Below are 22,664 nucleotides of genomic sequence, written 5' to 3' on the forward strand. Positions count from 1 at the left end.
GTTGAATATGTCTAACAACGGCACACACAAGTTAAGGTATAATATATTTTTAAATCTTAAAAGTGTAAGAAACCAACTTTAATTAAAGTAACAAAGAAGCCAGATTCAAATGTACGCATACATAATATATAGCAAAGAGAAAAATAATAGTTTGTTTCAGAGTAATTACTTTGATGATATGACTTTGTACATAGTACCCTGTAGTTTGGGAATGGGATGAAGACAGAGTGGCCTCATTTTGATTTGAACAATTGCTTTATGACTTACTCCAGCGATCGATTCCTGCCTTTAATTCTGACTCCTTGAAGAGAGATGTTCTTTCATCACGCTGGCATTGTCTTCACCTCTCATTAGAAGCCCCCTGCTCTCGTTAAAACACCACCTACTGTTGGCTTTAGCCTACATTCCTCAATCAACCCGGAGAGAGAGAGAGCTCTTCAAAGATGAAGGGATGAGGTTGTCGATCTCACCCCACTTCTCCAAAGTTTTATGTTACTTGTACTACAGCAAGTTCAAATGTGAATTAAAATATAGTTTGTGGTGGGCATCATTGCATCACAATACTTTGTTTGAGCTAATTAATTTATGGCTCATTGCATCATTCATGACCTCAACAGAAAAGTTGTACGTCATTAGCATTTTTCTGCAATGAAAATAATTATTAACAAATAATGACTTTCAGTCAACCTTTGGGCCTTCTCTTAAAAATGCAAGGTCACGACCTTGAGCAAGGTCACGACCTTGAGCCACACCACTGAATACCTGAACATTGTTTTGTCATGCACTTACACTCAATCTTCCTCTCTCTCCCTCAACCCAACACACTACATGTTAGCTAGCCGGTCCTGTGTGTAGTCCTGCGTGTAGTCCTGTGTGTAGTCCTGTGTGTAGTCCTGTGTGTACTGAACGGCTGAGAGAAGGGATTAGAAATATAACAGGAGTTTGTCAGATACCGGGCAGCACAGGGACTGAGGGAGATTTACACTCAACAGAAAGAAGGGAAACAAACTGGGGAAAAAACAATAACGGATGAAAAGAAGAGATGTGAGGCGAGAAAAATGTTGCTTCTGGAGGCAGTTTTCCTCAAACCAATGAGAACACAGCTTTTCACCTTTACAGTGCAAAGGTCAGTCTTCGCCTTGGGCCAAGTCAACCAAGACTCGGAGGAAAAACCTTCCCATTTTTACGGAGAGGAAAGAGAAAAAGAAAGAGAAAAAAAGAAAAGTGTCCCATCCAACCTCGCACAAAATGGACCCTCTAGATTTTTTTCTATTGTGTTAATGGCCACTCTTAATAGTCACCAAGGGGTTTGTTATTAATGTCACCCAGGACCCCTGCTTTGTCTTTCTCTCTCCCCCTCCTCTCTGTCTCCCCTCACCACTCTCTCTGTGTCTCTCTCTCTCTGATGCAGCTTGAGATGTAAATGTAGTGGAACACTCACTTACTCTATCTCTCCCTAAAAGATGCTTAACGATCTCACAGCTTCGTGGAAACATGCGCCACACTCCGGAAGATTTATGAACACATCTGCTTTGCCAATAGGAGGGAGTGTATGTGTAGCTGTTGTGTGTGTGTGTGTGTGTGTGTGTGTGGGTGGGTGGGTGGCTCAGTTCTGAAGGCTGGATGCAAAGGAATCAGGGACAATGGGAGGGTTAGCTAGTTACTGAAAAGAGGGGAGCACTTTGACTAGTGATGAATAGACATGAGTACAGGAGAGAGAGGGAGAGAGAGTGTGAGAGAGAAAGAGAGAAGTCTGATTAATTATAGCAAGGCTGCTATGTGCCGATCTGGCTTCTCACTTCAGTGGGCCGGTGCACAGATCTTGCCTTCGGCCATGTCGGTGGGGCTCATTAAAGAACCTCTCGAGACCTGACAGAAATAGTTAACGGAGTGTGATGGTCGACTCAGGCAGCGTACCACACACACACACACACACACACACACACACACACACACACACACACACACACACACACACACACACACACACACACACACACACACACACACACACACACACACACACACACACACACACCGTCTGGCCCTCAACCGGACAGACAGGAACGAGAGGATACCCTCCTCCAGTGGAAGGAGAGAGGGCCTAACAAGGCAGTCTGTAATACACCTGTAATCAAACCGCTCCAAAATGCACCCAGGGAGCGCGGCGCCGCTGCCTCTGATTGGAGCGTCGGAGCACCGAAAGCACAGCCCCGATCTATAATTGATGTGTGGGCACAATTACAGGCCTCCAGACATCAGCAAAGTGTTGCACAAGCGCCTCAAGGATAGTTGAATTTTGAACAGGCGTTGCATAAAATCAAGGTTCTCTCTGCTGTTTCAGATACATCTCCAAAATGTGAAGCCGGTCGGATGGCAGGCTGGATGGATAAATGAATGTGCAAGTTGAGTCTGCTGTTTCAGGATATGAATGTATGGGTTGCCACGGTATCAGTGCATATCTTAGACTTTTATGACAGGCACTTGGAACTTTATGAGCCAGCCGTTACACAAGTGTTCTAGTATTGCTTTCCAACAATAATATGTCTTTCTAGAATACAGGCCACAGAAAAGGGGACTTATAGATGAGAGTTAGGTAAAGACTGACAAGAAACGCAGGTCCACCCGTGTTTAACTGGATAATCAGAGGTTTGTGAGAAAGCTCATTCCGTTGACATTCACAGAAGCCATTGTCATGTCTTCTTGGGTACGAAAACAGTTGTTCAGGAATCTGGAGATTTCAGAGCTATATTAAAAAAACACGCAGTGGGCAGTGTTATTCCTCTATTCTAACCCAAGTGTTTCTCTCTCCTTATTCGATGCCTCTCTCTCAGTGTGAATGTCAGGAAGTTGCTGGAAAGACAACCTGTTGCATGTTCTATTAACAATAACAATGATAAAGTGATATTCCATAAACTCAGGTCATCACAGGTCAACTCAGCTTCATTTAGTAATAATATTTACTATTATAATAAACAGTCCAGTGTGGATTCATCTCCACGTGCAGGCTTTCTTTCTTACTTGCATTTCAGGTTTTTGTCTAGAAATTGAAAGACAACATTCAACCTGGATAGCGCCTGGTAGAAACCCCATCGTCTTCGTGGTCTCCCAACGAACAAGGTCGTTCATTTCCTATTTCCAAAGGAGCACTTCCACAGAGTTCCTTAACACAATGACTCATTTATGCTGGAGTAAAGAAGCTATTGATAACAAGGTCTTCGCATGGGAGTTTTAACTAGAATTTGGCCGCTCAGCAGAATCACCAGTTGCAAGATTTCGCAAATTTTTACATAAACCCCCTAGAGAGAGAGAGAGAGAGAGAGAGAGAGAGAGCAGTCTAGAGAAGAGGAAATATACTCTGTTTTCATGGACCATTAAAGAACACTGGAAAATACAATAAAAGGAAGCCATGTTCCAAGTAAAGTTATGCACTCAATCCTGCTACTCTACTCCAACTCACCTCACTGCCTCAATGAGCTTAGAACAGAGTCACTTTCAGAGAGCAAGTACAATAAAACAGGAAGTAAATCTAGTTTTGAGAGGAAGAAGACTGTAAAGTATGAGCATTCACCTTACCCTACAGGTCATTCTGCAACTTTCAAATCTATTATCATAATAATTATCGGTGAGAAAAAAACGAATCTGTCCTAAACCCCAATAAATTGGGATAAATAAATAAAACAATGGAATTGTCAAAAATGACAATAACTTGATAATTGATATCTCGTCTACATATTTTAACCCTACAGATAAACACGATCATTAATTGGTTGTTACGGACGCATTGGTTGTTACGGACGCATATTAATTGGTTGTTACGGACGCATAGTCTCCTAACAAAATAACATGTTGTGATGATTAGTTTGTATTGTTTTAAGAAGACAGTTATGTGTGAGAATGGTTAAGTAGGGGAAGAGTTCAACCCTTTGGGGGTTCGATTAACACATTTGAAATTCAGAAGGTGCTGTAGTTCTCCAATCATTCTGTGAACTGCACTTTTCAAGTCAAACCTTCTAGCAGATACGTGACTGTGTGTAGGAGTAAAGGGGCCGAAAACATGAATTGATAAAAAATCCTAAATGCACTGTGGGCATGACTCACACACACATATCTGCATATACACAAGCACCAAAGACTGACATGATGTTTTATCTATTTTTTTCTTTAAAAACTAGAACAAAACTGATAAGAACAACGATTGAAGAAATGGTACACACACACTGTGGCAAAGAGGGGGGGGGGATTGATAGAAGAGGGACGATAGCACCAAATCATGAGAAAAAATATACATTCTTTCCAATGTGTCAAGTATTTACAAATTAAACAGAGCAAACTAGAATGCTATTAGGCCCCAAACAGAGAGTACACTGTGGCAGAATACTGACCACTGTGACTGACCCTAAACAGAGACTACAGTGTGGCAGAATACCTGACCACTGTGACTGACCCTAAACAGAGAGTACACTGTGGCAGAATACCTGACCACTGTGACTGACCCTAAACAGAGAGTAAGTACACTGTGGCAGAATGCCTGAACACTGTGACTGACCCTAAACAGAGAGTACACTGTGACAGAATACCTGACCACTGTGACTGACCCAAAATTAAGGAAATCTTTGACTATGCACAGACTCAGTGAGCATAGCCTTGCTATTGAGAAAGGCCGCCGTAGGCAGACATGGCTCTCAAGAGAAGACAGGCTATGTGCACACTGCCCACAAAATGAGGTGGAAAATGAGCTGCACTTCCTAACCTCCTGCCCAATGTATGACCATATTAGAGACACATATTTCATTCAGATTACACAGACCCACAAAGAATTTGAAAACAAATCCAATTTTGATAAACTCCCATATCTACTGGGTGTAATACCACAGTGTGAAATCACAGCAGCAATATTTGTGACCTGTTGCCACAAGAAAAGTGTAATCCTACCATTGTAAATACAACCTATAGTTATGTTTATTCATTTTCGCTTAGTATTTGCACATCATTACAACACTAAATATACACATATGCCATTTGAAATGTCTTTATTCTTTTGGAACATTTGTGAGCGAAATGTTTACTTTTCTTGTTAATTTCACTTGCTTTAACAATGTAAACATATCTTTCCCCATGCCAATAAAGCCCTTAAATTGAAATTGAATTGATAGAGTAAGGAGAAAGGAGGAGCGTACTAACGCAGTAGCTATGTCTGTCTGTCTCTGCCTGTCTGCCTGTCTGTCTGTCTCTTCCTGCCTCTGTCTGTCTGTCTGTCTGTCTGTCTGTCTGTCTGTCTGTCTGTCTGTCTGTCTCTGCCTGTCTGCCTGTCTGTCTGTCTCTTCCTGCCTCTGTCTGTCTGTCTGTCTGTCTGTCTGTCTGTCTGTCTGTCTGTCTGTCTGTCTGTCTGTCTGTCTGTCTGTCTGTCTGTCTGTCTGTCTGTCTGTCTGTCTGTCTGTCTGTCTGTCTGTCTGCCTGCCTGCCTGCCTGCCTGCCTGCCTGCCTGCCTGCCTGCCTGTCTGTCTGTCTGTCTGTCTGTCTGTCTGTCGTTCTCACCCCTGGGTGTCAACAGGTGAGTGGGCGATAAGAGTGTTTGATGTTGCCAGCCAGAATTTTTACCACCCAACTTTGCTTCTTCTCCAAGACCTCTCAGACATCAAAGCACCCCCCCCCCCCCCCCCCCCATCTCACTTTAATCCACTGCACCGGAGCCCTTCAGTTCAAAGCTCCTTCCCCTCTCAGAACCCCCCCCCCCCCACCCCCAAAAATGAAACCCAAACTTTTTCTTTCCCCTTCTTCCGCGGAGTAGCAATTACATCTCCTCTTGCGTGGTGACCAGCTCCTGCTATTAATTAATCCTACAAAGAGGGCTCGTTTCCTGGCTGCTTTAGATTGACAGGGGACTGAGGGGAACAGAGAGACCCTCTTTTCAAAGGCCATCCAGCCTGACCAAGGCGAAGAGAGAAGAGAGGGCAGGGAAATGAAGAGGGGAAGAGAAGAAAGACTTGCGCTCCCCAAAGTAGGTGGAAGAGGAGTGGAAACATTTGATACGAGACTACTTGGAAGTGATTGAATGCTTTGTTGCCAGGATGCTCTTTATTAATCTTTACCTGCACACAAATCTGGAGCGCTAGAAAATGCAGTTGAAGGGGCTTCTAAGTTGAGTTGAGAGGCTTTGCCTTGGGTGGCCTGGCGGAACAGAGGTTGGCAGTTGGGCAGCTCATGCATGTGTTTTTCTTTGCCTCACCCATCCATCTCCCACAGAAAGGCTTCGTTTTCCTCCTACAGACAGACACATATGTAGCTGGAAGGACATACAGAAAAGAGATGAAACGACGGCGAGAATGAAGGGAGAGCGAGCGGAATGGGAGGGGCAGGAGAAATCCACTAGGGACATGATGAGGGATGAGAGGGAGAAAAGCAGAATAGAGATTTAGACCTTTCATTCACTTCCTGTGCTGTGTGTGAATGGTGTGAGTCAGATTGAATGACGTTCAGGATGCTGTTGTAACAGTGTGTAAAGGAATTTACTGAGAACAGAATGGAAACCGTTAGCTCACTGATCAAAGAGCAATTAGACAGTCATTCTAAAAGTAAGATGAACTAGTTCTACTGGTGGTATATGTTCACAGTATACTACCCAGGTGACCTCCCCAGATTCATATCAGACAAACATAGTGGACTGTTCTCCTGTCATAGACTGTCCTCTCTGCTACCGATGCACCAAGTCTGGAACCAACAGGACCCCGAACAGCTTCTATCCCCAAGACTGCTAAATAGTTAGTCTGTGTAGCTGTTTGGTTAACTATTAAACTATCTGCACTGACTCTTTTTTGTACTAACTCTTTTGACTCATCACATACGCTGCTGCTACTGTTTACTATCTGTCACTTTACCCCTACCTATATGTACATATCTACCTCAATAACCTCGTACCCCTGCACATTGACTCTGTACTGGTACCCCGTGTATTTATAGCTAAGCTATTGTTATTTATTATTACGTGTTTTACTTGTCTATTATTTCTCTATTTTCTTTCTCTCTGCGTTGTTGGGAAGGACCCGTCAGGAAGAATGTCACTGTTAGTCTACACCTGTTGTTTACGAAGTATGTGACAAATAACATTTGATTTGCTTTGAGTTGACAGACACACACACTCACACACACACACACACACACACACACACACACACACACACACACACACGCACACACACACACGCACACACACACACACACACACACACACACACACACACACACACACACACACACACACACACACACACACACAGAATTCTTTGTTTGGGTCCAGTATTTTACTCACATCATTGCAGCCTCCACTTCAGCCTCAGCCTGGATAAATCTCCAATAACACGTACATTTTTCAACTAATCTGTTTCTTTGAACATATTTGATCGGAGCTCGAAATTTGTTTTGGCACTCCTGCAATCAATATGGTTTAAAAGATTCAAACCAAGATGGGTATTTTTGGTTAGGCATAGGCTACCGAGTTTGTCGATGCGTGTCTGAAAATATATATTTTTCTCTCCCCATAATTGTATATCGTATTACATTTTTTCGCAGTTAGATAATAATGAATGAAATACAACAAGGAAGGAGTATTTACAGTTGTTTGTTTGTTTTACTTCTTTATTGTATTCTACCAGTGCAAGTTTGATTAAATTCATGTATACTTTATTCTATATTGAATATATTTCAATACATTGACATTATTTGTGCTGCTTTAGTTCTTCAAATGTTACAATAAAATAGTATGGGGTCATTAAGTACATTGTATTACTGACCAGAGCGTCTATTCAGTTAGCTTTAGTGGGGCGGTATTGTATGTTGTAAGGAGTTCTACTTTGTGGCGCTCATTAAAATGTAGAGTGAAACGGCGAGGGTCTCCTAATGTATTTTCCCCTAGAGGGGTGTGGACTTGCAGGTTAAAGGTTTCGGGGCGTGTTCGTGCCTCTCTGTCCACCCTGCTAATAAATGAGAGGAAAGCGCTGGCAGGTGTGAAGGCTGCACCTCACAGACCCCTGAAAACCTACTCACAGGAAGTGGAAAGCTAAATATTCCACTGTAGGGGATACACACAGGGGCATTGAAAAGAACTCGCTCTCTGACCCAAAGTATCTGCGCCCCCAAACCTGGTCCACTCACCCTCAACACCGACCGACCCAGCCAGATGTTGTCACACACTGACTCACCCTCTAGCTACTACCCCAGCCTCCCCCAACTCCAGTCCCAAACTGTCACAGTGAACTCTGAAGTCATTGGGTCTCCACGGGGCTAGGATTCCATGTTTTCCTATCATTCATCAAACTCATGTCAGAAGTCACGTTTAAGCAGTTATTTTCTGTCTGGTAGACGGGTCGTGTTAAATGAAGGGTAGAACTCCAACGCAAACAAGATTAATGGCAACACCTGATTAGATGTGATTTCTACTTCCTGTCCCGTGTGTGGCCAGAGCACCAGAGTTTGTTTTGGTTTTATTAGGGGTTAAGACATTTTCTAATTTCAAGTAGTTCCCTCATAGCTTTTACCTCAATGGGACCCATTTAGGACTTGTTTCACAGTAAAACAGACATGTTCAATGATTAACCATACTGCCGTGTTTCAATGCAAAATGAGGCATGTTTTACAGGGCTTATGTGTCATCGATGCTACAAGTTCTTCCCACAAAAATAAGAGTTTGCACTCTGCAAACAGAGAGCTTCCTTCTGGGTAATTTGGTCCTCAGGGATATTCTGATGAGATATTAAATATGTTTCCACCTCTGATGCGGGGCCACGTGGTTGGAAGTAAAACAAACGCTTGAAACAAATATTATTCCATTTCTGTTTCGTCGACCTGATTAGCTGAATGCTAATTCTACTCTATGATGTCATTAATCACCTTGACACGACGTTACTCTGAGCTTCAGCTAGATATCCATTCTTAATCTTTGTCAAACCTAGTACATTTAGTATTAAATATGTTTATTCCAGTCTGTATATTATGTCATATTATTCATCTGTATATTCTGGATTAGCATTTCAAAGGTTTTGCATAGATTTTGAATTGTAAAATGTGTTATATAGATATAAGAATGACATGTTTAATTGATATGAAAAAGTAAAAGCAACGACACTAATTTGAATTTTGATCAACGGAAACCTGAAGCCCTTCATTTAATGTTATATGAATGGGAAATAAAATGATTGCATGTTTCAAGTTAATTCATTTTTTCTTTAGGCTTTTTCATGGTTTAATTTGTTTTCCTCTTTCACTTACTGTATTTTTATTTCTTGTTTAAGACAGTTTAGTAGAACAGAATGCAAACAAGAGTAACTCGACTTATTTATTAAATGTGTTAAATAACTCTAACAAACAAATCACTTTTACAACCTCCACCCAAAAATGCATATATAATAAAATAAGTAATATCCATTAACATTGATATTATATAATAAAATAAGTAATATCCATTAACATTGATATTATATAATAAAATAAGTAATATCCATTAACATTGATATTATATAATAAAATAAGTAATATCCATTAACATTGATATTATATAATACAATAAGTAATATCCATTAACATTGATATTATATAATAAAATAAGTAATATCCATTAACATTGATATTATATAATAAAATAAGTAATATCCATTAACATTGATATTATATAATAAAATAAGTAATATCCATTAACATTGATATTATATAATAAAATAAGTAATATCCATTAACATTGATATTATATAATAAAATAAGTAATATCCATTAACATTGATATTCCCTGCAAAAATAACTTTAAACGCTAACAGATTTCTCCAAAGCGCATTAATTCACTTATATTTATAGTGGGGATTCCATTATTATTAAATCATCTAAGATGAGCCGATAAGAATAATTCATTGTGTTTTGCTGAGATGAAACTTCAAAGGGGAATGCTGAGGTTACAGAATACTAGCGCAGTACAATACCTCCCGTGTACAGTACAGTGGGAAGCCCTGAGTCAGATGGGTGGTGGGGTTTTTAACACCCAGTGGGTGTCAGTCTGTACATTAAGTTACTGACCCAACCATTTATTGGGGGGGAGAGAGAGAGAAGGAATTGTATTCAATGGCATCACTCAGTCATTTATGGATTTATTTCTTCTAAAAACAGTTTATATTTATTTGGGGATTATTGAGTGCATAGAAATGACACTGTCTGAGTCCAGGAGGAAAAGTACTTGTGTACGAGTACTACTGGATGTGGATTACAGTATCATATAGTATTTTAGGTATAGCAAATACTGTTACTAGAATAAATTGATGATCTTGAATTATTCTGTATAACCATGCTGTGAGAGAGACGGCTGCTGCATGGATGGTTTCTGTCCTCTACCCAGAAACCACTCCTGTACTTAGCTAGACTCCCTCTGGACCCGATATAATATAGTGATTCACATCTTGACGAAAAATGTCACTGGAAATGGTGAATAAAGTATGACAGCACAATATGAAATCTGAAAAGTAGGCAATTGGAGCCATTTTCTCTCCAGCGGCTTGTGTAATAACTCAGTCCATTAAGCCAGCTAATAGATCCCTATTGAGATTCTGAGGTAATGGCAAAGCACAGATTGTCTTAGGGAAGCTCTCGTGACACTATATCAGTCTAATTACATCCATACAGCTACAGAACCACAGGCACCATGATTATAACACGGACACTGAGATACGCTACAAAACGTGTCTAGATATCTTATATTGAGTGATAATTAACTTAAAATGTGTGTTTTCTTAGCAAGCTAAATTATCTAATGTCATTGGCACATAATTTTGCTTATTTTAACCTAAAAAAGGCTTCAAGCTATTTTATCTTAATCGACTAATTATTTATTCTAATGAATCGCTTTTTGCAGTGTACTACTGCTGCTTTGAATTAATCAACACCCAATACTCACAATTCTCCTGTCATTTGTGTTACAATATTATTCATCTGGTTTGTTTTTCCTTTAGGCTCGTTTATTTCCCCTCGTCTTCCTCTCATTATTATTAAAGAGACCGTTGGCCCCAGGTAAAACACAGCGTATCAGTCATAATGCTAAAAGTCACCTAAAGTCGAGCCTCGTCCAGGTTTCATCTTCTGTGTAGATCCCATGATGGAGCTCCTCAGGCCTCAATGCCAAATGAATGAGAAAGACTGGCAGCGTCTAACTCAATATGATCACATTGTGTCAATGTTCCCTATACATTTGCGATTGAGGACTGCAAATATCCATCCAACTGAACTATAATGAGGTGAACTATCCCAACCATTCCAAATACCAGTACCAATACCCAATACCGTCCCACTCTCAGTCCAACATATTGTTGAATGTACATTTAAAAGGTCAGGGGGCAGATCGGATTTCAAATCGTACTGGGGTTTACAAAGTGACAGTACCTGCCTTGCATTTCAATGCCTGCACCCTTTCCCATCACCAGACCACCCGATCAAAGGCGAGGAGGCCTGCGCTGATTCACACGCACAGCCAAGACATCTGTGGATGGTTGGCATGCCAGGAACAGGCCAGGGCCAGGGCCAGGGTTTGTGTTGGTGTGGACCCAGAGTCAGGCTTTGTCTGTGAACTTCCCAGTCCAGGTCCCAGGTCCTGGCTTCAGGGAGTGAGAGGGTCAGCGGGGGTAGGCTGTGTTTGGCCGGCAGGTCTCGTCATCTGGGGGCCGCGATGCGTGTTACAAGCGCTGCGCCTGTCGGAAACAGAGGGCCCCAGTCTTGTCCTCCGCGGCTGCTGAGGTTTCAGAGCCAGCTCGCTCCGACAGGAACCTGCCTGCCTGCCTGGTTGCCGGGAAGAGAAAAGCAGCCCAGCCAGGAGAAAAAAGCCACAGAACCAGGCCCATGAATATTCATCTGAAGCTGTGATGAGATGTGACATGCGTTCCTGGCGTGCAGCTCACACCACATGGCCCGGCCTGCATAGTGGTGGTAAAGGGAGAGAAAGGCCGTGTCCAAGCGTGTTACCCAGGCCTGCCGCATTCAATTGGATCCAATGATGATTTTCGGATTTCTCAATTTCAGATTGATTCCAGACAGTTTCTGCCCCCCATTTTCCATCCTTTACCCCCTCCCTCTACTAAGTAACTAGAGAGAGAGAGGGAGGGAGAGAGTGTTTGTGTGCGTAACAGAGAGAAAAAGAGAGAGAAGAGAGAAAGAGGGGGGAAACCATCTCATGTCATCTTACCAGAGGTGTGGACTCGAGTCACAAAATTTGAAACTCGATTTAATAGAAAATAAAATAGCTTGAGGTTTGTCTTGGACTTGGAGCCTCAAGACTCGGGACTTGACTTTTACTTGAGCTTGATGACTTTAAATGATCTGGCCAGGATTTGTAATGTTTTGTCACTCATTTTATGGCACAAAGTCTCCGGATATTACTCTTCACGCAGCCAGAGACCGTAGCCGCAGCGTGCATCAGATCGGCTAGTGAAATGCACACTCAGCCCTCTGATTGGACCAGCAAACTGTCAATCGACACAGGCCGGTTGAGCTAGTGAACAGATTGCTGATTTAGTGTGCAGCTATAGGATCGGGTGCAGTGCAAACGCTAAATTCTACGGTGCAAGGATTGCCATAATTAATATACAGCTCCAGAAAATGTTTGGTGATCATGAATATTAACTGTTTACTTTGCAAACTTACCAACAATGGGGCATCAAGCAAAAATTAGGCTACTAGTGTCGTGTCTTTGGCTATGCCGGATTAAGTGATATGACATGCTATTCTATAAAATCCTTTCTCCGTAATTAATATTACCTGATTGAGCTAATCATGTAAATGTAATTAACTAGAGAGTCGGGGCACCACAAAGAATATTTATAGAGCTGTTATCTTCCGAATAAACTCTTAAAGACCTAGTAATATTTTACATCAATAGCAGTCAATATTAATCGTCACCTTAATTCAGTCTCATCTGAAAGTTGTAAATTCTTGGTTATCTTCACGAACCCTGGCTAACAAGTTGAATCAGCAATACAAATTTGGGTTTAATTATTTATTTACGAAATACCTAACTAAACACACAGAATTACATATACACAGAATGAATTATACCTTGATTACAAATTACGTCATAAAGGAAAACGTCCCTAGCGGGCGGAACAGATATGACAGCTGGTTACACAAAAGAAAAGGGGCTGGGTTTGAGTGAAAAAGCGGGAAGACTGAGGAACAAAGGGCGAAGCTGTGCTATCGTAAATACCTTATGCATTCTAAATTACCGCCCATATGGAAAAGGAAAATGCAATAAATATTTACTCTGAGCTGCGCTTCGGTAGGTTGGTGGTAGATGGAAGGCCGTGTTGCCAAACCGAGTCCTTTGAAGAGTGTCTCTGGTGATCAATTGGATATGTTGTAGTAATGTCGTTGTGTGGTAGACGGGATACTCTGTCTGTTCTTTCCTAGCCTGCGTTTGCAGCTGCTGTGGCTAACTCAACGGCTAGGAGGTATCACCTCTGTGGTGAATAAGAGTTCGAAGTTTATACCATTCGCAACCAAAGCTCATGCTGAGGTTGGCTTAGTTCTGTAGTTGACATGTTAGTCCTTTTAACGCAGAGGCGGCAGACCTCACGTACTTGGAACAGGAGGTTACTTTTTCGTCAAGGCTTTATATAGTGGACCGAGAAGGGTGTGTCTGAGAAGTTGTATAACCCATGTCTCTTCACAGCTATTTGGTCATTGTTAGTTTTCTAACCTGGATAACACTCGCCAGTCCAGCTTCCCTGCCCCATCCACCGCTGCCCCTTGGACACTGATCACTTGGCTACATAGCTGATGCATGCTGGACTGTCCATTAATCACGGTAATCCATTCTGCTTGTTTATGTTTTATCTGTCGGCCCCAGCCGCACTTAGGCTCTGTGTGTAGTTAATCCGACCCTCTCTGCCTAATCAATCGCCATTCTACCTGCTGTTGTTGTGCTAGCTGATTAGCTGCTGTCTCACCTACTGTTTTAGCTAGCTCTCCCAATTCAACACCTGTGATTACTGTATGCCTCGCTGTATGTCTTTCTCAAATGTCAATATGCCTTGTATACTGTTGTGCAGGTTAGTTATCATTGTTTTAGTTTACAATGGAGCCCCTAGTTCCACTCTTTATACCCCTGTTACCTCCTTTGTCCCACCCCCCACACATGCGGTGACCTCACCCATTACAACCAGCATGTCCAGAGATACAACCTCTCTCATCATCACCCAGTGCCTGGGCTTACCTCCGCTGTACCCGCACCCCACCATACCCCTGTTTGCGCATTATGCCCTGAATATATTCTACCATGCCCAGAAACCTGCTCCTCTTATTCTCTGTCCCCAACGCCCTAGGCGACCAGTTTTGATAGCCTTCAGCCGCACCCTCATACTACTCCTTCTCTGTTCCGCGGGTGATGTGGAGGTAAACCCAGGCCCTGCATGTCCCCAGGCACCCTCATTTGTTGACTTCTGTGATCGAAAAAGCCTTGGTTTCATGCATGTCAACATCAGAAGCCTCCTCCCTAAGTTTGTCTTACTCACTGCTCTAGCACACTCTGCTAACCCTGATATCCTTGCCGTGTCTGAATCCTGGCTCAGGAAGGCCACCAAAAATTCTGAGATTTCCATACCCAACTATAACATCTTCCGTCAAGATAGAACTGCCAAAGGAGGAGGAGTTGCAGTCTACTGCAGAGATAGCCTGCAAAGTAATGTCATACTTTCCAGGTCCATACCCAAACAGTTCGAACTACTAATTTTGAAAATTACTCTCTCCAGAAATAAGTCTCTCACTGTTGCCGCCTGCTACCGACCCCCCTCAGCTCCCAGCTGTGCCCTGGACACCATTTGTGAATTGATCGCCCCCCATCTAGCTTCAGAGTTTGTTCTGTTAGGTGACCTAAACTGGGATATGCTTAACACCCCGGCAGTCCTACAATCTAAGCTAGATGCCCTCAATCTCACTCAAATCATCAAGGAACCCACCAGGTACAACCCTAACTCTGTAAACAAGGGCACCCTCATTGACGTCATCCTGACCAACTGGCCCTCCAAATACACCTCCGCTGTCTTCAACCAGGATCTCAGCGATCACTGCCTCATTGCCTGTATCCGCTATGGAGCCGCAGTCAAACGACCACCCCTCATCACTGTCAAACGCTCCCTAAAACACTTCTGTGAGCAGGCCTTTCTAATCGACCTGGCCCGGGTATCCTGGAAGGACATTGACCTCATCCCGTCAGTTGAGGATGCCTGGTCTTTCTTTAAAAGTAACTTCCTCACCATTTTAGATAAGCATGCTCCGTTCAAAAAATGCAGAACTAAGAACAGATATAGCCCCTGGTTCACTCCAGACCTGACTGCCCTCGACCAGCACAAAAACATCCTGTGGCGGACTGCACTAACATCGAACAGTCCCCGCGATATGCAACTGTTCAGGGAAGTCAGGAACCAATACACACAGTCAGTCAGGAAAGCTAAAGCCAACTTCTTCAGGCAGAAGTTTGCATCTTGTAGCTCCAACTCCAAAAAGTTCTGGGACACTGTGAAGTCCATGGAGAACAAGAGCACCTCCTCCCAGCTGCCCACTGCACTGAGGCTAGGTAACACGGTCACCACCGATAAATCCATGATTATCGAAAACTTCAACAAGCATTTCTCAACGGCTGGCCATGCCTTCCGCCTGGCTACTCCAACCTCGTCCAACAGCTCCCCCCCCCCCGCAGCTACTCGCCCAAGCCTCTCCAGGTTCTCCTTTACCCAAATCCAGATAGCAGATGTTCTGAAAGAGCTGCAAAACCTGGACCCGTACAAATCAGCTGGGCTTGACAATCTGGACCCTCTATTCCTGAAACTATCCGCCGCCATTGTCGCAACCCCTATTACCAGCCTGTTCAACCTCTCTTTCATATCGTCTGAGATCCCCAAGGATTGGAAAGCTGCCGCAGTCATCCCCCTCTTCAAAGGGGGCGACACCCTGGACCCAAACTGTTACAGACCTATATCCATCCTGCCCTGCCTATCTAAGGTCTTCGAAAGCCAAGTCAACAAACAGGTCACTGACCATCTTGAATCCCACCGTACCTTCTCCGCTGTGCAATCTGGTTTCCGAGCCGGTCACGGGTGTACCTCAGCCACGCTCAAGGTACTAAACGATATCATAACCGCCATCGATAAAAGACAGTACTGTGCAGCCGTCTTCATAGACCTTGCCAAGGCTTTCGACTCTGTCAATCACCGCATTCTTATCGGCAGACTCAGTAGCCTCGGTTTTTCGGATGACTGCCTTGCCTGGTTCACCAATTACTTTGCAGACAGAGTTCAGTGTGTCAAATCGGAGGGCATGCTGTCCGGTCCTCTGGCAGTCTCTATGGGGGTGCCACAGGGTTCAATTCTCGGGCCGACTCTTTTCTCTGTATATATCAATGATGTTTCTCATGCTGCGGGCGATTCCCTGATCCACCTCTACGCAGACGACACCATTCTACATACTTCCGGCCCGTCCTTGGACACTGTGCTATCTAACCTCCAAACGAGCTTCAATGCCATACAGCACTCCTTCCGTGGCCTCCAACTGCTCTTAAACGCTAGTAAAACCAAATGCATGCTTTTCAACCGTTCGCTGCCTGCACCCGCACGCCTGACCAGCATCACCACCCTGGATGGTTCCGACCTTGAATATGTGGACATCTATAAGTACCTAGGTGTCTGGCTAGACTCTAAACTCTCCTTCCAGACCCATATCAAACATCTCCAATCGAAAATCAAATCAAGAGTCGGCTTTCTATTCCGCAACAAAGCCTCCTTCACTCACGCCGCCAAACTTACCCTAGTAAAACTGACTATCCTACCGATCCTCGACTTCGGCGATGTCATCTACAAAATTGCTTCCAACACTCTACTCAGCAAACTGGATGCAGTTTATCACAGTGCCATCCGTTTTGTCACTAAAGCACCTTATACCACCCACCACTGCGACTTGTATGCTCTAGTCGGCTGGCCCTCGCTACATATTCGTCGCCAGACCCACTGGCTCCAGGTCATCTACAAGTCCATGCTAGGTAAAGCTCCGCCTTATCTCAGTTCACTGGTTACGATGGCAACACCCATCCGTAGCACGCGCTCCAGCAGGTGTATCTCACTGATCATCCCTAAAGCCAACACCTCATTTGGCCGCCTTTCGTTCCAGTTCTCTGCTGCCTGTGATTGGAACGAATTGCAAAAATCGCTGAAGTTGGAGACTTTTATCTCCCTCACCAACTTCAAACATCTGCTATCTGAGCAGCTAACCGATCGCTGCAGCTGTACATAGTCTATTGGTAAATAGCCCACCCATTTTCACCTACCTCATCCCCATACTGTTTTTATTTATTTATTTTTCTGCTCTTTTGCACACCAATATCTCTATCTCTACCTTTACATAACCATCTGATCATTTATCACTCCAGTGTTAATCTGCATAATTGTAATTATTTGCATACCTTCTCATGCCTTTTGCACACAATGTATATATAGACTCCCCTTTTTTCTACTGTGTTATTGACTTGTTAATTGTTTACTCCATGTGTAACTTTGTGTTGTCTGTTCACACTGCTATGCCTTATCTTGGCCAGGTCGCAGTTGCAAATGAGAACTTGTTCTCAACTAGCCTACCTGGTTAAATAAAGGTGAAATAAAAAAATAAAAAAATAAAAAATAAAACAGGGGCGGGCCACTGATTGAGCAGAGCCCTAACCTTATGAAAACCCAAATCTCTCATTTGGAAGCTAAAATTACATTTAATCTCTTCATCAATCATTTTATATTCAAACATTTAAATTGAACAACAATTCCATGTGAATCGGATAACTCTGATGTGTAGACTTTCCACTGTAGAGTTTATGTCATCTTATCATTGAGGAGAATGTCTCAGATGACAACCGAACTGACATCACATTCATTAAGTACGACCACATACGTTCAATTGGTCGGATTACCAGAATATAGTTAATTTGCCCTCACCTTCTGATGTTCACAGAATCTCTATGTTAACCAAGGGTTTTGCAAATTTCACATCAGTAGGGTAGAGAGAGGAAAAATGGTGGGGAGAGGTATTTATAACTGTCATAAACCTACCTCCCAGGCAAACGTCATGATACTAGTATATGCCTACTGGTCTTTTGGTATATCAAAATTTATTGAAATTTATAATTTACTTGTGAAGCTTGCATTTGGAATGTGTTGCTTAAAATAGATTTTTGGGAATTTGCATTTGGAATTTGTTGCTTACAACATACTTAAAATATGTTGTAGACAGAATAATGTAAAGGGCTGTCTGCTAGCCTCAATAAATAGACAAAGATTAGTAGTCATTGCATGTATAGACTTTGTTTTACTTGACCTGACACATGACATAAAAAAACTTGTGACTAGTCTTGACTTGCTCATAGAATGTACTACTTGGACTTCACTCGAGACTCGACCCTTTCTACTTGGGACTCGACTTGAGACTCGGACCTTGTGACTTGAATAATAGTGACAAGGTCCCACCTCTGCATCTTACTACTAAGTTCTGCCCTGTACTAAACCTGTAAGAACCTTTCCTCCCTAACTATCCCTAATTATCTCTCTCGCTTGTTTATTGTGTAATAATGTACTGACTATGACTGAGATACAGTGGGGCAAAAAAGTATTTAGTCAGCCACCAATTGTGCAAGTTCTCCCACTTAAATAGATGAGAGAGGCCTGTAATTTTCATCATAGGTACACTTCAACTATGACAGACAAAATTCGAGAAGAAAAATCCAGAAAATCACATTGTAGGATTTTTTATGAATTTATTTGCAAATTATGGTGGAAAATAAGTATTTGGTCACCTTCAAACAAGCAAGATTTCTGGCTCTCACAGACCTGTAACTTCTTCTTTAAGAGGCTCATCTGTCCTCCACTCGTTACCTGTAATAATGGCACCTGTTTGAACTTGTTATAAGTATAAAAGACACCTGTCCACAACCTCAAACAGTCACACTCCAAACTCCACTATGGCCAAGACCAAAGAGCTCTCAAAGGACACCAGAAACAAAATTGTAGACCTGCACCAGGCTGGGAAGACTGAATCTGCAATAGGTAAGCAGCTTGGTTTGAAAAAATCAACTGTGGGAGCAATTATTAGGAAATGGAAGACATACAAGACCACTGATAATCTCCCTCGATCTGGGGCTCCACGCAAGATCTCACCCCGTGGGGTCAAAATGATCACAAGAATGGTGAGCAAAAATCCCAGAACCACACGGGGGGACCTAGTGAATGACCTGCAGAGCTGGGACCAAAGTAACAAAGCCTACCATCAGTAACACACTACGCCGCCAGGGACTCAAATCCTGCAGTGCCAGATGTGTCCCGCTGCTTAAGCCAGTACATGTCCAGGCCCGTCTGAAGTTTGTAAGAGAGCATTTGAATGATCCAGAAGAAGATTGGGAGAATGTCATATGGTCAGATTAAACCAAAATATAACTTTTTGGTAAAAACTCAACTCATCGTGTTTGGAGGACAAAGAATGCTGAGTTGCATCCAAAGAACACCATACCTACTGTGAAGCATGGGGGTGGAAACATCATGCTTTGGGGCTGTTTTTCTGCAAAGGGACCAGGACGACTGATCCGTGTAAAGGAAAGAATTGGGGCCATGTATCGTGAGATTTTGAGTGAAAACCTCCTTCCATCAGCAAGGGCATTGAAGATGAAACATGGCTGGGTCTTTCAGCATGACAATAATCCCAAACACACCGCACGGGCAACGAAGGAGTGGCTTGGTAAGAAGCATTTCAAGGTCCTGGAGTGGCCTAGCCAGTCTCCAGATCTCAACCCCGTAGAAAATCTTTGGAGGGAGTTGAAAGTCCGTGTTGCCCAGCAACAGCCCCAAAACATCACTGCTCTAGAGGAGATCTGCATGGAGGAATGGGCCAAAATAACAGCAAAAGTGTGTGAAAACCTTGCGAAGACTTACAGAAAACGTTTGAACTTTGTAATTTCCAACAAAGGGTATATAACAAAGTATTGAGTATTATATAATCTTTTGTTATTGACCAAATACTTATTTTCCACCATAATCTACAAATAAATTCATTAAAAATCCAACAATGTGATTTTCTGGATTTTTTTACAGTGGGAGAACTTGCACAATTGGTGGCTGACTAAATACTTTTTTGCCCCACTGTATGTGGTTGTCCCCGAGATGAATGCACTAACTCTAAGTCGCTCTGGATAAGAACGTCTGTTAAATGACTAAAATGTAAATGTAAAATATTAGAACCAGTGTTGTTTCTACTGCCTCCATGTTCCTGGATGTCCTGTTCTGTCCTGTCCTGTCCTGTCCTCTGCTGTGCTGTCCTGTCCTGTCCTGTCTCTGCTTCTCCTCAGAGCGGTACAGTAGCAGCCTGCTGCAGCGGACCACTGTAGCTGTATCATAAACATACTTCAGTAAGCAGGCGGGCGACCCGGGGAGGCTGGCATGGACGTTCCTCCCTTCTAACAATACCCTGATCCTCAACAGACCATTGTGCACAGATCCCTGCATTGTTTCACCACTCACGGCGAGCCAGCTGGCACGGAGATGGCAGTGCCGTTGACAAGGTTCACAATACCCCCTCCAGTACGAGCCACAGTAAAGAGACACGGACACAGCCACCTCTATGGCACACAAGAGGCTGTCGTTGAGCGAGGGAGAGAGAGAGGAGAACACAGGGCCTCACAGGCAGGTGCTTCTGCCAACGTCTCCACAGCCCTGTAGCGTCTGTAGCTTTCAGTGATGACAAGGGGCTGGCAAGAGGGCTCTTCTTTTTAATCCACATTGTTCGGGGGGCTCCAGAGGAAGGAGGGTTTGTGCGCCTGCTATTTTTATAGAGGCTGACTGAAGAGATGGAAAGCTCTCTCTCTCTCTCTCTCTCTCACACACGCAAGCATAAGCACACACACAGAGACACACACACTCTCCACCCTCCCTGTCTCTAGTGAAGTAGTTCTACTGCTTACCTTGGTTTATTGCACCGAGCTGTTGCCTCTTGACACTTCTTATCAAGTGGAGGGAAGTGACAGTTTTGCATTTGTCAAGGTAAACTGGGGGGGGGGGGGGGGGGATTACAGTGTGACACCCAGGAGAAAGAAACAGTGCTGGGGTATCTCAACCCTCAGAGGCTTCGGCTGACAGCCTGATGCTAGTGGGACTGTTTCAGGGGAATCAGGCCGTGTTTGTCGGGGCTAGTTTCTGGTGTGTTATTTGTGCGAGCTGTCATGCAGAGGCTTCAGCGACTCGCCTGTCATCTGATGAGACGTGTCACTGTCTCAGTAGGTTCGATGGGCAGGTAGTTGTGCGTGTCAGTAATCTGGGGGCCACGGGAGGTCATATAACACACAGAGTATTACTGTTGGATGTGGAGAGTGGAGGTTCTCAACAGTCCATTTGTAGAGACTCCTGGTCTGGACGCAAAGCACAGGGACAGCACCTCACCGTTCCATCTGTAGAGACTCCTGGTCTGGACTGAAAGCAGACAGGGACAGCACCTCACCAGTCCATCTGTAGAGACACCTGGTCTGGACGCAAAGCACAGGGACAGCACCTCACCAGTCCATCTGTAGAGACACCTGGTCTGGACTGAAAGCAGACAGGGACAGCACCTCACCAGTCCATCTGTAGAGACTCCTGGTCTGGACGCAAAGCACAGGGACAGCACCTCACCAGTACATCTGTATAGACTCCTGGTCTGGACGCAAAGCACAGGGACAACACCTCACCAGTCCATCTGTAGAGACTCCTGGTCTGGACGCAAAGCACAGGGACAGCACCTCACCAGTCCATCTGTGGAGACACCTGGTCTGGACTGAAAGCAGACAGGGACAGCACCTCACCAGTCCATCTGTAGAGACACCTGGTCTGGAATGAAAGCAGACAGGGACAGCACCTCACCAGTCCATCTGTAGAGACTCCTGGTCTTGACTGAAAGCAGACAGGGACAGCACCTCACCAGTCCATCTGTAGAGACTCCTGGTCTGGACTGAAAGCAGACAGGGACAGCACCTCACCAGTCCATCTGTAGAGACTCCTGGTCTGGACGCAAAGCACAGGGACAGCACCTCACCAGTCCATCTGTATAGACTCCTGGTCTGGATGCAAAGCACAGGGACAACACCTCACCAGTCCATCTGTAGAGACTCCTGGTCTGGACGCAAAGCACAGGGACAGCAACTCACCAGTCCATCTGTGGAGACACCTGGTCTGGACTGAAAGCAGACAGGGACAGCACCTCACCAGTCCATCTGTAGACACACCTGGTCTTGACTGAATGCAGACAGGGACAGCACCTCATCAGTCCATCTGTAGAGACTCCTGGTCTGGACTGAAAGCAGACAGGGACAGCACCTCACCAGTCCATCTGTAGAGACTCCTGGTCTGGACTGAAAGCAGACAGGGACAGCACCTCACCAGTCCATCTGTAGAGACTCCTGGTCTGGACTGAAAGCAGACAGGGACAGCACCTCACCAGTCCATCTGTAGAGACTCCTGGTCTGGACTGAAAGCAGACAGGGACAGCACACATACAGTAGGACCAAGATTTTTTCCTGACCACATGACCTGTGAAAAATACACAGTTATTTCATTCACTTAGAAACTATCATTTTGCATATGATACAATAACTAAAT

The sequence above is a fragment of the Oncorhynchus mykiss genome, chromosome 7 (genome assembly GCF_057628025.1).
Source record: "Oncorhynchus mykiss isolate SJ-2025 chromosome 7, ASM5762802v1, whole genome shotgun sequence".
Classification (NCBI taxonomy): domain Eukaryota; kingdom Metazoa; phylum Chordata; class Actinopteri; order Salmoniformes; family Salmonidae; genus Oncorhynchus; species Oncorhynchus mykiss.